Here is a 16379-nt window from a genome sequence, read left to right as displayed (position 1 = left end):
ATGCAAGCAAAGTTCTTACAGGGCTAGATAGGATTGATGCAGGAACAGTGTTTCTTGTTGTTGAGGGTCCTTGAACTGGGGACACATTCTCAGAACAAGAGGGAGATCATTTAAGACTTAGTTGAGAAGGAATGTCTTCACTCAGATTGGCAAATCTTTGCAATTCCTTACCCAGAGGGTGTAGAGGCTCAGTCATTCAGCATGTTTAAGACAGAGGCTGATAGGTTTCTAGATATTAAAATATCAAGGAATATGGGGATAATGTTTGAACATTAAGATAAGTAGATCAGCCATGATCTATTTGAGTGATGGATAGGCATGATAGGCTGATTAGACTACTTCTGGTCCTATTTCCTATGACTCTTATGTTTGATCTGTATCAGTCATGTATCTAAGGCATGAGTAGAGCACATTCTAGCTAGAGGTTACCATATTATAATACTTAAGAGAAAGTGAGGACTGCAGATGCTGGAGATCAGAGTCGATAGCACAATATTTGACAATAAATGCATTTACCTAGTAGTTCCCATGTAGTAAAACATAGAAATGCACTTGATAGGAGTTAGCAGATAATACTTGACGATAAGCCACTTGGAGATTCTAAGACAAATGGCCAAAAGTTTGTAAAAGCAATGGGTTTTAAGGGACACCTTATTGTTAGTTAGAGAACTAAAAGAGGCAGAGAGGCATTTCTAGAGTGAGTTCTGAGGTAACTGAAAGCATGATCATCATTAATGGAGTGGTATGCATAAGAGCCCAGAATTTGAAAAGTGCAAGTACTTCGGAGAATTCTAGGGCAATGATGAGATAATGGACACAGAGAGGTGATGAGGCTGTGAAAGTAAGACCTACACATAACTTTATAAAATATAGTTGATAAAATGTGGAACTGGAAAGGCACAGCAATTCAGGCAGCTTCGAAGGAACAGAAAGTCGATGTTTCCTCTCCAGACCCTCCTGATGAAGGGTCTTGACCTGAAATGTTGACTTTCCTGCTCCTCTGATGCTGCCTGACCTCCTGTGCCTTTCCAAGCTCCACATTATATTCACACTGACTTCCAGCATCTGCAGTCCTTACTATCTCCAAGTTTATAAAACAGTTCACATTACAGATAGGTACTCAAAGTTACTCAAGATACCAGTGCCAGCTGTAACTGAATGGACACTATTTTCACTTCTGAGTCACAGTCAGTGACTCTGACTTTACTGCCTTAAACTCATAGTCAAGGCTGATGACTTAATGCAGTACCGAAGGAAGGATTTAGAGTAACATGCAGTATTTTCCTCTCCCCCTGTAACCTCCTTTGCCCTAAAACTCTGTGTGTGCTCCTCCAATTCTAATGCCTGCCCTGGAATGCACATTGTGAGTATCAAGAGCATTGTATTCGAACTGGGACGCTTCAAAGTGGAGGAAAAGCTGAATTGTATTCGCGTTGTACTTAAATACTTTGGACTGTACCCTTACAAATTTTATGAATGAAATAGATTTGCGTCTGTGTTAGGGTGGAGGATATAGGAAGAAACAGAAAACGACGAGGTCGATATTGCATTCGTGAGGAGGATTGAGGAACAAGATGAGACTTGTAAACGTATAGGTTCTATTTGGTCCTCTGAAGTAGTCACGACTGGGTATCGTGTGATGTGAATGACTCACAGTTATGTTCAGAGACAACGTACTGTTGCTGCTGATGTGTTCAGTGCGTGATCCTGAGTCACGCTTTAATTGGCTAGAAATACGATCGTCCGAGTGGAACAGGCATTGGTTAATGCAGCCTCCCGGACCGGATGCGAGATATTTCGCTGCAGCGTCAGGCTGTTTATCTTTAATGAGCGAATTTCTGCAAGGCACAAAGGGGAGTGGGGAAGGAATATAAGACAGACGTACGGTTCTAACAGCTGCAGTTTGAGAACAATTTCGGAATAGTAGGATTTCCTGAATCTGAGATCAGAAAGTTGATTTTGAGAGGGAACAGGGTTTTTGATAACAAACAAGCGTGCAGAGCCAGGATCACTTATGCAGGAACAGTCAGTTCTCCCTTTGCGTGGGAGGGATCAGGAACTGGATATATTTCACGGATGGCTTAATTAATCTTGCTGGAAACAAGAGAGAGGAATGTAAAGAATTTGTGGAATGAATCGGTGCTTCGTGCCTGGAAAGTCCCTGATTAATTTTTAAGAGCTTCCGTTTTGCATAAGACGATATGTTGGATCTCCTTGAAAGTGCCCTGTAGGCATCTGGGCTTTCTGCGCCTGGAACGTTAGAGATCCCATTTAGTTTTACATTCATAGCAAAGGATTTAAAAAAATATCGTTGCCCTCAAAGCTTTCTGAATCTGTAGTTTAGAGCCCCCTCCCAAGTCTGTGGGCAAACATCGAGGCTGGCTGTCCTTTCGGAGGTGCCGTCAGTAATTGGAGACTAAGGTTACAACTTTTTTAAAGTGGTTGCATGGAATCCCGAGGCTTCATGAGACATTTCCTGATAAATGATTTAAATAATGCCCTTTGCTGGAAATATGAATCAGGGCGTAGCACGTTTTCCTGTCCTGCTCCTTTCAAATATACTAAAAGAAACACTATGAATAATTTAATCAAAACGTTATAGTTTTGGTCCAAAAATGACTAAGTGTGGCAGAGTACAGTTGAAGTCAGTGGTAAAACTCTGCTGGCTGGGAGTCATAGCTCCACAAAGGAAGACTGACGTAGTTGCTAGATGTCAATCATCTCAGAGCCGGGATATCACCACAAGAGGCCCTTGTATTTTGAACCAACATGTTCAGACATGTTGTGAGACATGAATGGCGTAAGTTAGACTTCAACCTGGACCTTCTGGCTCAGAGGCTGTAACAGTACCACGAAAGTCCTAGATTTATGAATGTCACATACTGGTCCAACTCATTGTAGTGATTACAGAATACTGAGAGGCCTGGATAGAGAGGAGATGGAGAAGATGTTTCCGCTAGTAGGTGAGACTAGGGCTTGAGGGCATAGCCTCAGAGTGAAGGGATGACCCTTTAGCACTGAAATAAGGGGAGATTTCATCAGAGGATGACAAATCTGTGGAATTAATTGCCACAGAAGGTTTGGAGACTAAGTCATTGAATGTTTTTAAGACAAAGATAGATAGGTTCTTGATTACTAAGGGGATCAAGGGTTATGGGGAGAAGGCAAGAGAATGGGGTTGAGATAAACATTATTAGCCATGAAAAAATGGTGAAGCAGACTCAGTTAGCTGAATGTTCTAGATTAGATTAGATACTCTACAGTGTGGAAACAGGCCCTTTGGCCCAACCAATCCTCCGAAGAGTAACCCACCCAGACCCATTTCCCTCTGAATGATGCACCTAACAGTATGGGCAATTTAGCATGGCCAATACACCTGACCTGCACATCTTTGTGCAATGTGGGAGGAAACTCATGCAGACACAGGGAGAATGTGCAAACTTCATACAGACAGTCGCCCGAGTCTGGAATTGAACCTGGGACTCTGGCAGTAGTGCCAACTACTGAGCCACCATGTCACCCCCAATTCTGCCCCAAGAGAATCTTCAGGAGTTGAGGAAAAAAGGTCATGTCAGAGCACCCTTATGCAAGGTAGCATCATTGTAACGGATGTACTGGGGAAAAAATGAGAATGGAATGGAGTCCTTATAGGAAGCCGGGTGTGAGGCTTCAACCTTGATGCTTTAACATTGTATCTCTTTATTTTCACAATTAAACACATTGGTCATTCAGATTTTGCTGTGTATGGACATGCATTGCTTCATTATTTGAGGAATAGGAAATGGAACTAAACACTGTGAAATCATCAAAGATTATTCCCATCAATCAAGGGAATGTCATCAATGAAGCTTCTGAGGATGGACATAACGCTGAGGAACTCTACAGAAACGTCCTAGGCCTGAAATTATTGATCTCCAGCTACATAATTTCTATAATGTGATGTAATCTCCATCCAATATGTCATTTTGTCTACAGTAGCATGTTGTAGAACTTTGCCCTGCCTGGAATGTTGTGAGCAATACCAAGCAAGTTAGGAAAATATAGAGAGAATGAGAGTTGCCACAATTTGTGCCACTTTTCTTGGTTGACCAGTGTGTTCATGAGATTTGCCTATTGTCTATCTTTGCTTTGAATGGCAGAATGCTCCCTTGAAAAGCTGAAATATAGAATTAAACTTTCCTTGTAGAGATGGGTGGAATCATTATTGATTCCATACTCTCACAAGCAGAGCATCAGCATGGAATGATGTATGCAGGCCAGGCCATACCATAATCTCTGTACATAGAATTTAGCCTCATTGTTAAAATGCAACATCATAGTTGTGGATATCAACTAAAATTCAAGGATCTTTGATCAGTCAAGCAGTCTGTTAATTATGAAAGATGAGCAATACTTGAACATTACAATTTCTTTCACTTTTGGGATATCTGAAGGGGTGATTCAACTCTCACAAGTGCTCAACCAGTTCCAGTACTGAAAATTGCATGAGCAGATGTTTTAAAGGTGCATCTGAAGACATGTGTACATAAATGAAAGGGTTTTTACTGTGTTGTTTCACCCAACCTACCTCTGTTCCCTCTATTTGTTCTTTTTCTTCCTTTGCCTCCCATGATCTCTAAATGTAGCCCTGACTTTCACAGCTGATGAAAGGAACCTGTGGTTTTGTAGTTGGCTCTGAAGAATTGGGCAGTTGTCCCGAGGAACATTGAGGTCTAGAGGTTCAGGCTTGTCGAGGATCTCCTGCCTAGATGCAGGCTTGCCATCCTTTTTTTAGTCTTCAGGATTTGTGTAATCTCAGGCAGGGGGTTTGTGAAGAGGCCAGGAATCTCTGAGTGTCTTAAGAAGAGCTTCTGGAGTTCATGCATGTGGCTTCTCCTCTTTGTGAGTGCCTTTTGGCACCATACTGCCTCTCTGGGAGGAAGGGGCAGGTGGAATGAGATTGAAATCCTTGTCACTTTCTCACCTTGCTATTGATGCTAAGTGTTAGGGTAGGGCAGGGGATATATCCAGCAGAAACTGACTGGTGGAACTGGGTCTCCATGGTGGTTGAGAATCTTTCCATGGAGACAGCCAGTTACAGACATGCTGGAGCCTCCATGGTTCTGATAATACTCCATCTTTCAGTCTATTTACTGACTGCATCTGACAAACCTACCTGCTGTTCCTGCATTTTAACAAAGTCATTAATGGCTGAGACCTTGGGATCCTCTTCTTCCTGGAGTTCCAACCAGTGCCTGACTCTTGACAGTCCTCTGAGTGCTGGAGACTCCAGGAGTTTCTTCCCTGACTACCTGACTAGATTAATTTAATCTAGTAGATTCCCTACAGTATGGAAACAGGCCCAACAAGTCCACACCGACCCTCCGAAGAGTAACCCACCCAGACCCATTCCCCTGACTCTAACACTATGGGCAATTTACCATGGCCAATTCACCTGACCTGCACAACTTTGGATTGTAGGAGGAAACCGGAGCACCCGGAGGAAACCCACGCAGACACGGAGAGAATGTGCAAACTCCACACAGACAGTCACCCGAGGCAGGAATTGAACACCAGTCCCTGGTGCTGTGAGGCAGCAGTGCTAACCACTGAGCCACCGTGACTAGAGATGCTCCTGAGTCTAATCTATGTAAAACAGTACACACCAAGGTGAAAGTCTCTGAGCTGTTAGGGGGTGTAGGAGAAAGCCTTGCTGGTGCATTCTCGCAGGCTTCACTGGCTTCCTCCTCAGAGGCAAGGATGCGCTTTGGCATTGGACTCTTTGTGAAGGTTTTCTGGATACCTCAAGTCCTTACATAAGGGAAGAAAGAGCTCTACCTTTCTAAGATGGATAAATTATTAATGTTATGTTAATGAAAGAGCAGTGCAGCACAGCCAGTGGAATCTTACTAAAATTTGGTTGGCTATTGATGCCTCCCTGTACCATATGAGTTGTTATGCTTTCCTGTGTCTAATCTTCTCATATAGAATAAAGAGTTTGATGCCAATCAACCACCACTGATCTTGGCCCTGTCAGCTTGGTTATGAGTCAGTTTATCCTTCTATAAAACAACAAGGTTTTTGGGAATGATGGAAATGGGTGGGAGAGTAGTTAATTATGATATAGAAGGAAAATCTAAAGTGTTCCCAGTCAGTGAATCAGGGGAGAGGAAGGGCTATTAGTTTGGGAGGATGAAGTGGTTGATGCAATGGATATTGCATGCGAGTAGTGAGTGTGTGTGCCATTTCACTATTAGAGTGAGTGGGGCCCTGTGAGTGTGATGTAGCAGAGAGGAATAGTTGCACTGACCCCTTCAAAGCTCAGAAGATCACCATCTTTCCTCCTTCAGTGTTGGGCATTCTGCTTTAGCACCGGCCTGGGCTCTATCTGGATTCAGGGTAGCTAAGCGGCATGGTTTCCTGTGGCACTTCAAAGAGCAAAGAACAGAACAGTACAGCACAGAATCACTTTTGGCTAACCAAGACAGTGCTGGCACATGATGACTTTCTGAATAAAAAATCTTTTGCCTCTATGCAGTCCATATATCTCTACTCCCTTGCCTATTCATATATCTGTCAAGATGCCTCTTAAATATTGCGATTGTATCCACCTCCACCATGTCCTTTTTCCAGGCATTTACCACTCTCTGTGTGAAAAACTTGCCTCTTGCATTTCCTTTAAACTTATCCCTTTTTACCTTAAACCTATATCCCCTTGTAATTGACATTTCTCACCTGGGAAAAAAAAACTCTGTCTACCAGTCCTATCTATGCATCTCAATTTGGTAAACATCTATCAGCTCAGCCCACATTTTTTGCCATTCAAGTGAAAATAAACCAAGTCTGTCCAATTTCTCCTCATAGCTAATTCCCTCCAAACCAGACAACATCCAGGCAACATGTGATTCTGTACCTTCTCCAAAGCAGGCAACATCCTTTTGGTATTGCGGCGACCAGAACTGCACAATATTCCAAATGTGGCCTCATTGAAGTTCTATTCAGCTGCAACATGACATCAAGTTTTAATCTCTGTGGCCCGACCAATGAAGGCAAGTATGCCATATGCTATCTTGATGTGGAGGTGTTGGTGTTGAACTGGGGTGGACAAAGTTAAAAATCACATAACACCAGGTGATAGTCAAACAGGTTTATTTGGAAGTACAAGCTTTTGGAGAGCTTCTGCTTCAGGATGCTAGTGGGACTTGTACTTCCAAATAAACCTGTTGGACTATCACCTGGTGTTGTGTGATTTTTAAATTCGCCATCTTGGCCAACTTATCTACTTGTGTTACTACTTTCAGGGAACTGGACCTGCATGCCTAATCACTCTGTATGTTGATGCTATTAGGGGTTTTGCAATTACTGTATACTTCCCTCCTGCATTAGAACTTCCAAAATGCATCACCTCACATTTGTCCTGATTAAACTCCATCTGCCATGTCTCCACCCAAGTCTCCAGCCTATCTATGTCCTGCTGTATCCTCTAGCATTCTTCCTCTTTATCCACACTCGCCCAATCTTTGTTCAAATCACTTGTTATATATAGGGGTTTCAGCACTGATCCCTGCAGACCACCACTTGTCACAGATCTCCACTCAGTAAAACACCTTTCCCTGCTCCTCTCTTTTCCATGACTAAGTCAGGTCTGTATCCATCTTACTAGCTCACCACGGATCCAATGTGACCTCACCTTTTGCCTTGAGGGTCTTTGTCAAAGGCCTTGCTAACATCTATTGCCCCGTCATTATCAATCATCTTTGCCACCTTTCTACAAAAATTCAATTATGTTTGTGAGACATGACCTTCCTGCTCAAAGACATAGTGCCTACTGCTAATAAAACCATATTTTTCCAAATGTGAATAAATCCTATCACTAAGAATCTTCTCCAATAATTTCCCTAGCACTGACATAAGGCTCACCTACCCTTTCCCTAGCTACCCTCTTGCTCCTTATATTTGTCTTGGGATTTCCCTTAAACTTGTTTGCCAAATGGCCCTTTTAGCCCTCCTAATTCCTTGTTTTACTTTAATGCTTGTTGACTTTGTATACTTAAATGGCTCTGTCTGTCTTCCTAAACCTTACGTTGCCTCCTTTTTTTGACTAAGCTCACAACTTCTCTTGTCATCCAAGGTTCCCTACTTTTGCTATCCTTATCTTTCATTTTCACAGGAATGTGCTGGTTCTGTCATCAACTGGCTTTTAAAGGATTCCCACATGCTGCTTTTTATTCTGAACAGACTACAACTACAGATGTGGATCTACCTTCAAACAGCTACATTCCCCAGTCCTGAGTTAATATTGTGGTCATTAGCTTTCCCCCAATTTAGTTCTTTCACCTGAGGACTACACGTATCCTTATCCATAAATAACTTAAAACTTACAGAATTATGGTTACTGTTCCCAAAATGCTCTCTCAATACAACTTTCATCACTTGGCTGGGCTCATTCCCCAATACCAGGGCTAGTACGGTTCCTTCCCTTGTTGGACAATTTACATATTGTTTCAAAAGAATGTCCTGAACACCGAACAAATGTCCCCTCATCCAAGCCCCTGGCACTGAGTGAATCCCAGGCAATATAGAGAGAATTAAAATCACTCATCACAACAACCCTATAGTTTTCTTCTAACACCTGCTGGCTTTGGGAGGTTTATAGTACATATTTCATCAAAGCGATGGGAACTCTACCCATATGGTCTCACTGGATAAGTCTCGGAGACATCCTCCAAGACAGCTGCAACATACCCTCTTTTATCAGAAACTCAACTCCCTTACCTCTTATACATCCCTCTCTATTTGACCTGAAACATTTCAATTCTGGAACATTAAGCTGCCACACTTGTCGCTCTTTCCACCAAATCTCTGTAATAGCTACAACATTATAGTTATATGTATTAATCCAAACCCTAAGTTCATCTCCCTTACCTGTCAAACTCCTTGCATTAGAACAAAACACTTCAGACCAGCAGTTTCATTGTATTTAATAACCTCTCCCCTGAGATGTTGTTCCTCCATCAGTATCTAAAATGGTACACCTGTTTGAGAGGGGAATGGCCACAGGGGACTCCTGCACTGATTGTCCATGCTTACTCATCTTCCTGGTGGTCACCCAACTCTTCCCTGTATGTGTAGCCCTTACTGGTATGTGACCATTGGCTAATTGTGCTATCAATGACATCCGCAGCCTCATGGACGATTCATCATGAGTAGTGCTCCAGGTGCTCTATGCAGCAAATCAGGAGCTGCAGCTGATCGTATTTTCTGCATACGTATTCAGCATAGATATTGGAAGTGTCCTTGATTCCTACTTATTGCAGGAGGAGCATTCCACAGGGCTCAGTTCTCCTGCCATTTCAAACGTAACTGACTAATTCAAACCTAACTGACTAAATCAACACTATTAACTACAGATAATAATCTAGGAACTGATCACACAATCTTACCTACTCATCACCGAACTCAGTTGTCTCACTGCTTCTCTCTATTCCTAGCTGATTATAACGACAAAAAGTAAGTAAATAGAAACATAGGAGTTAAGAGCAGGAGTAGGCAATTCAGCCCTTCAAGGGCACTCCTCCATTTAACAAGATCATGACTGATCTAAGTACTTTAGACACAATTAGTCTGCAAATCTGGTTCCTGAGCAGTCACTCGTATGTCACCTTTCTTGTCCTTCACTCTGTTGTTGCTGCTGTCACTGCTCGGACTGACCTCAGAAAATGAACTTCCTTTCTCTTTATCACCCCATCCACCAGGCCCTCCAGGTTTCTGTCTGTGAAGCAGGGAGCGGGTTTCCCTTTCCTTTGGGCTCAGTCTTACAGGGTGAGGGCCAGCTCTTGGCTTGCCGTGCTATAGCTGGACTTTAAACATGGCACCAGTGGTACAATTGACAGAGGTCCTTGGCAACAGCGAGTTTCTCTGCCATTACTGCTATATGATTCCATGGGAAGGGTGCCAAAGAGCCCTGCTGCATGATTAAAGACATGAAAAGAAGAAAATTGCATGAGCAAAGTCACTGTAAACCATGGCAGATTGAGCTCCAGACAGAACATTTTAGAATTTAGAATTTATTGTCACATGTTTTTTATAAGAAAAATACAATAAAAATGTTCTAAGTCAGAAGTCATGGTAAAATCATAAGTCACAAAAAGTAAATATAAGACAAAGTTCATTAAATTCCATTTAAAGGCTCCTGGTCTTGAAGATGATAGACACAGCTGGAATGAGAACAACATCCACGATGAGAACGACATGATGGGACAAAAACTGAAATGCCGAAATGCCACTCCATTGGGCCGAAAGCGCCAAGAACGCCACTTAGAATAAATGCTAAGCCTTCAGATCATTGGGTTGGGGTAAGACCACCACTCATGGATAAAACGATGTCAGAACATAGAGCCAGAAGCACTTGCCAAAGATGAAGATTGAGCTGAACCACTGTCAAGATCTCAAATTGGGGTAAACTGCTCCATAAGAGATCACTCCGCAGGCCGAGACCAACAAGCTAGGAAAGACCGCCACTTTGGACTGCCGGAAGCAACTGCCGCTTAGAAGAAGCTCATGGCTAAAGCTTTTAAATGAAGGAATGATGAATTTGATGTTATCTATGCTATCTATACTAATTGAAAAACATTTAAAACAGAAAAAAGAAAAAAAATTGTAAAGGGAAATGGGCTGCACTGCTACTTAGTGCGTTTTAATTGCAAATGGAAAATTTCTGTCCTTGTATTTTGTTACTTTTTTTCAAAATGCTAGACAGTCAGATCTATCAGCCATATCCCCAGCCTAACAAGATCAATATAGTATAATCAAGAAAGCTGCCAACAAAGTAAATGGGATATTGAAGGGCAGAAAGATCAAAGTTTAGAAAAAATGATATGAAGTAAAATGAATTACATATGAAAACAAAACAAATTTCATCATATATTTTCTGTTATTGGTATTAAAGACGTATTACTTAAATTTTAACCAGTTTTGTCGTTCTACATATTAGACTTTGACATTTTAAAGCATAATCCAACCATATAATGTCTTCATTCTTGAATCACATTAAAACAGCTGAAGATGGCACACAGTATAGTGCATGTCTCTGCAAGGCAGTTAATGCTTTAATAATTACAAAACTCTTTCTTGAAGCTTTTCCTTATCATTCTGTAACTACAGTGCTGAAACAAGAAATCTTTTGTATTAAGAACTTCTATCTCACTGAGAGGCTTCAGGCTAATCCTTAATCAACAACCTGCTTTGAAAATTCAGCTTTCATTTTGAAGGCTGTGAAATCCACCACAAATCTGTCTGAGACAATCCACAACATTCTAAAACAATCAAAAGCATCCTTTAAAAAAAATGTCAATTTGCCCTATCTCCCAAAGTTAGTGGGAGAAAACACATTCAGGATTTGGATCTGGATTTGCTTATTTACCAAAACTAAACAGTTCTTTGTTGAGCTGTATCCAATCTGTGTACCATGTTTCATTGAATTTGTTCATCAGACTTTGAGCTATATTTACAGACTGATAGATTGGCAAGGGCAAATACACTATCTCTGCCCAACTTCAGCAACAGAGGTAATGTCTGACAGAAAAAGATGTATTGGTCCAACTAACACTCTGCTATGCTATAATGTCAGTCTTGTCTCAGTGGGTAATGCTGTTCTTTCTTTGCCAGCACACTTGAAGTTCAAGTCTGATTCCAGAGACTTAAACACATAATCCATGCTGACACTTCAATGCTGTGTGAAGGAAGTGCTACACTGCCTGAAGTGACATGGTCCAGACGAAGCATTAAGCTGAGGCCCTCTCAAGTGGATGTGAAACCCAAGGCATTTATTTCAAAGAAAAATGAAGAATGGAGCTTACCTGGCTAATGTTTATATCTTAATTAATATCACAAAAATCAAATTATATGGTCAATTATGTCCTTGCTATATGTAGGATCTTAATATGTATAATGTCTTTGCCATGTTTCCAATAGTACAATAGTTGACTGTACTTCTGAAACTGCTTAACTGTTAGTGAAGTGTTTAGTATGAGCTGAGATTAAGGAAAATGCTTTCTGAATCAGCTCATTTTATTTTATATTAACATAGCAATATTTCCCATGTACTTCGCGGGAGACCAGTCAAAGGAAGAGTTTGATGCTGAATCACATGATTAGTATCATCGGGCATGTGATCAAAAACCTAGCCAAAAACATACGTTTGAAGAAGCTTCATAAAAGAGATATAGGAACATAGAAACAAGAGTTAATCACTCAGCTCTTTAAGTCCTTTCTTTCATTCAATTAGATCAAAGCTGATCTGTGATCTAACTTTATATACTTGCCTTTGGCCCATATGCCTTAATATCTATGCTTAACAAAAATGTACCTATTTCAGATTTTAAATTAACATTAAAATGTGGAGAGATTTCCAGAAAGAATTACAGTGGTTTAGGACCAAACAGCTGAAACTATGGGAGCAATAGAAAATCAGGGATGTGCAAAAGACCAAAATTGGAGGGATACAGAGATCCGGAATAGATGTAAGGTCAAAGGAGGTTACTGAGATAGGGAAGTGCACAGCCTATGGAAGGATTTAGAAATAAAGACATGAATTTTAAAATCAAAGCACTGCCCAACTGGTAGACAAATATAGAGGTGATCATGAATAGAATATTTTGTTGCATACAGAAACAAGATGGTAACTTGTAAGTAATAAAGTAGTATATGTGTTAGTTAAGAAGTGGTGAAGTATGTTGACGCCGATTCAATTAACAGCGACTAAGTTGCTGTTCAGTACGAGAAGGAACAAGGTACAGAATTTATTTCAGATCTAAAAACTTCAAAGGATCAACTAAACACAAGGATAACTTCCTGAATAATAATTGTTTTATTTTGCTACTTCTATAAGCAATGATACAATTGTCAACGTTGTCATCCATTAACAGAACAGTAACTTGGTTTCAGAATTTGCATTAAATGGGTTACTGAATTGAGTTAGCTTTATTGTTCTACTCAATGTTTCAGCTGTGAAAGAATATGTTTAAATCTTTTGTATGCTGGATTAAATGTTTAGTGATTTAGAAAGTCAAATAATTTGATAATTTTCTTGACATTTTCTGTGAAAAATCTGTTTGGTTGATTATAATTCAGCGTTAAAGAAACAGCTTTTGTTAAACGCAATTGACTTAACACTAATATGCAACTTCAAAGATTAAAATACGTCCTTTTTCTTTTTAATCAGATTTTAGAGTAGCATGACTGTATAACTTCCTACTTTTTGACATTTTAGATGTGGTTATGTAAAAATAATGTACAACATAATGTACAGCTGGTTAACAACTAGGGTTAAAGCAGTTCACTCTTCCTCTATACTTCGCTGGTTCTGTCTCTGGGTCATGTAATCTTTCTTTCCCTTTCCTATTGTTAACAGGCTTCATACATGTTTAAACAGTTAACATTCTGTCCTTGAAATTGTGCCATGGAATATCACATGCAAATTCTTTCATCTGCTATTTGCTGTGGATGTGCCCACACAATTGAAGCAAACAGGTTTGGTATCTGCATTTGTTAAACAAAAACACTCACTTAAATTCACATTGCACCATAACGTTAGCAAGACCTTTCACAAGAGCATTGCGAAAAAAAGGTATGACAACATGTCATACAAGATGATGTTAAGTCAGATGACTAAAAGCTGGATCAATGGTTATGTTAATTAAGAAGAACCTTTAAAGGAAGAAAGTGAGGTAGAAAGGTGTAAGGAGAGCATTCTGGAGTTTAGGGCCCATGCAATTGAGTGCACAGACACCAATACTGAGGTGATTAAAATCAATGATGCTGAAGAGGCTGGCATTCAAGCGAGCACAGATATATCAGAGTGTTTGTGGGGCTGGAGCAATTTACAGAGAAAGGGAAGGGTGAATCCATGGAAGGATTTGATACAAGGATGTGAATTTCAAAATCAAGACATTTTTTAACTGCAAACCAATATAAGAGCGTAACCTTGTCTGACATCCAGTACAACTGGAAGGATGGCGTGTTACAGAATTGGAAGTGCTGTCTCTTTGGTGAAATTTTAAACTGAGAGCCCATTTGCCTTCTCAGGTCAAAGTAAAAAATTCCATGTGCTGTTTCAAAGAAGAGTAAGGGTGTTCTCTCTGCTCCATTCACTATTATGTCCCTTTCAACAAACATTACAGATATTTTTTAATCGCCCTGTTCAGAGATGTTATGACACACTTCTGAAGCAGGTGGTACTTAAATCTGGACCTCCTTATTTGTAGGGAGGAACATTACCATGGCACTGGTCATTTTACCAGTTATATCGTTGGCTGTGGGAGCTTGCTAGCTGTCATATAAATTGGCAGTTGTATTTCCATCACTGCAACAATGACTGTACTTCAAAAGCACATTATTATTGCACCTCAAGGCATCCTGAGCTCATGCAAAATATATATTCTTTCTTGTTAAACTGTGAGGTAAGACAAGGTAATCCATGTTTAAATAGGTTTGAATTATACTTTTAGACTTTCATTTTGGGATCTGATTTGTACAGTAGACTTGTATTAGGCAATCCTTTTCCACACAGAGTATGATCAGTATTTAGTACAGGATTGTAGAGGAAAAGAAACAATTTCTGTTTTTTTTTGTGGCTTTTCTGTAAAATCCCTGCATGAATCTACCTTGTCTGATCTTGAAGGGGGAGGAAATGCTATAAATGAGTGCTCTTTTAAACCAAAGCAAGCAAGGTCTAATTATGACACAAACTACTATACTCAGGAGTTGACCTTGTTTGCTGAAATGATTAAATGTCACAGATTCAACTAAACTCAATATAACTAGACTGAAGGTTACTGGCAAGCTGACTCCCATTTGCATGTAGTCCATTGCAGATTGATTGCTTCATGATTTTACTAACCTAAACATCAAAGATTTGCCATTCTAGAAGCTTTCCTGTATATGTGGGACTCAGATCTGTTACATGAAGAAAGAAGGACTTGCATTTCATGACATAGGAGGATCCTTAAGTATTTTATTGCCAATGAAGTACTTTTTGAAGTGCACAGACGAATGTAATGTAGGAAACACGGAAGCCAATTAATTTCAGCAAACTCCCACAAACTGCCTTGTGCTAATGAACCCAGAGAAGGTACTGTCAAGGAGTTTCTCAGTAAATGTGACAATAAATCAGCTCAAATCAAGATCTGCCCCCAAATTGAGGCCAAGAGCCAAGCTGTTTACTTGTGCTTTAACAATCTCAATATTTGAAGAAAGGGACTGAGAGACATTTTTCATTTCATTTGGTAAAATGGCAAATCAAATGAAATGGCCTGTGGAAAACTGGATGCTGCTAATGCGGAACATGATACCAGCCAAAGCCTGTGAGGTTCATGCCAAGTTTTCTGAGGGGACTTTCATAGATTATAAAGTGACTATCCTCAATGGTTTTGATTTGGTCCTGAAGCTTTGTAAGCACCCCAAGCAAACTTACATAGCGTTTGAGAAGGTAAAACAACTGATGGCTGCAGACACTTAAAGTAAAAGCCACGTATGAAAGTCTCGTGGAGGTAATTCACTTGAAGAATGTCAAAATTTTCTCCCTATTATGATATGTGTGGAACACCAAAAGCTTTTAAAAGCCAGAAAAGTAACTTGTGACTGTTGATTGCGAGCTTGTCCACAAATACTTATCCAAAGGATGGCCCTTTTACCATCTCTGGGCCAGAGAGCACCTCTGGGCCACCCGGACGAACCAACCCAACCACCTTGTAGCACAGCATTTCAACTCCCCCTCCCACTCCACCGAGGATATGCAGGTCATTGGACTCATCCACCGCCAAACCACAACAACGCGACGGTCGGAGGAGGAGCGTCTTATCTTCCGACTGGGAACCCTCCAACCACAGGGGATGAAATTGGACTTCACCAGTTTCTTCATCCCCCCTCCCCCCACCTTGTCTCAGCCGAATCCCTCCAGCCCGGCACCGCCTTCCTGACCTGCAGTCTTCTTCTTGACCTCTCCGCCTCCATCCTACTCCGATCTATCACCCTCACCTTGACCTCTTTCCACCTATCACATTTCCAACGCCCCTCCTCCAAGTCCCTCCTCCCTACCTTTTATCTTCTCCTGCTGAACACTCTCTGCTCATTCCTGAAGAAGGGCCTGTGCCCGAAACGTCGAATCTCCTGTTCCCTGGATGCTGCCTGACCTGCTGTGCTGTTCCAGCAATAAAGTTTCAACTTTGATCTCCAGCATCTGCAGACCTCACTTTCTCCTTTTACCATCACTCTCACCCCAAGAACAGAAGTTGGATATTCAAAGCAAGGTTAACATCTAGGGTCAGGCTGGGAATACTGTCAATTTAAGCACATCTAGCACATACATTGCATTGTAAAATTGACCAGAAAGTATGGTTTTA

General features: G+C 40.8%; 1 long non-coding RNA gene across 1 annotated transcript; it reads left to right on the top strand.

Annotated features, from left to right (window-relative positions):
* Positions 1 to 1266: 1266 nt before the first annotated feature.
* Positions 1267 to 12047, top strand: LOC122547988 (uncharacterized). Its single transcript, XR_015753050.1, has 3 exons — positions 1267 to 1363; positions 6844 to 7028; positions 11647 to 12047. It is a non-coding gene; the product is annotated as an uncharacterized LOC122547988 (long non-coding RNA).
* Positions 12048 to 16379: the final 4332 nt, after the last annotated feature.

Source organism: Chiloscyllium plagiosum, unplaced genomic scaffold, assembly GCF_037043375.1.
Source record: "Chiloscyllium plagiosum isolate Xiang-an unplaced genomic scaffold, Cpla_swu_hap1 HiC_scaffold_3, whole genome shotgun sequence".
Classification (NCBI taxonomy): Eukaryota; Metazoa; Chordata; class Chondrichthyes; order Orectolobiformes; family Hemiscylliidae; genus Chiloscyllium; species Chiloscyllium plagiosum.
This window is presented reverse-complemented; position numbering and strand designations above follow the sequence as displayed.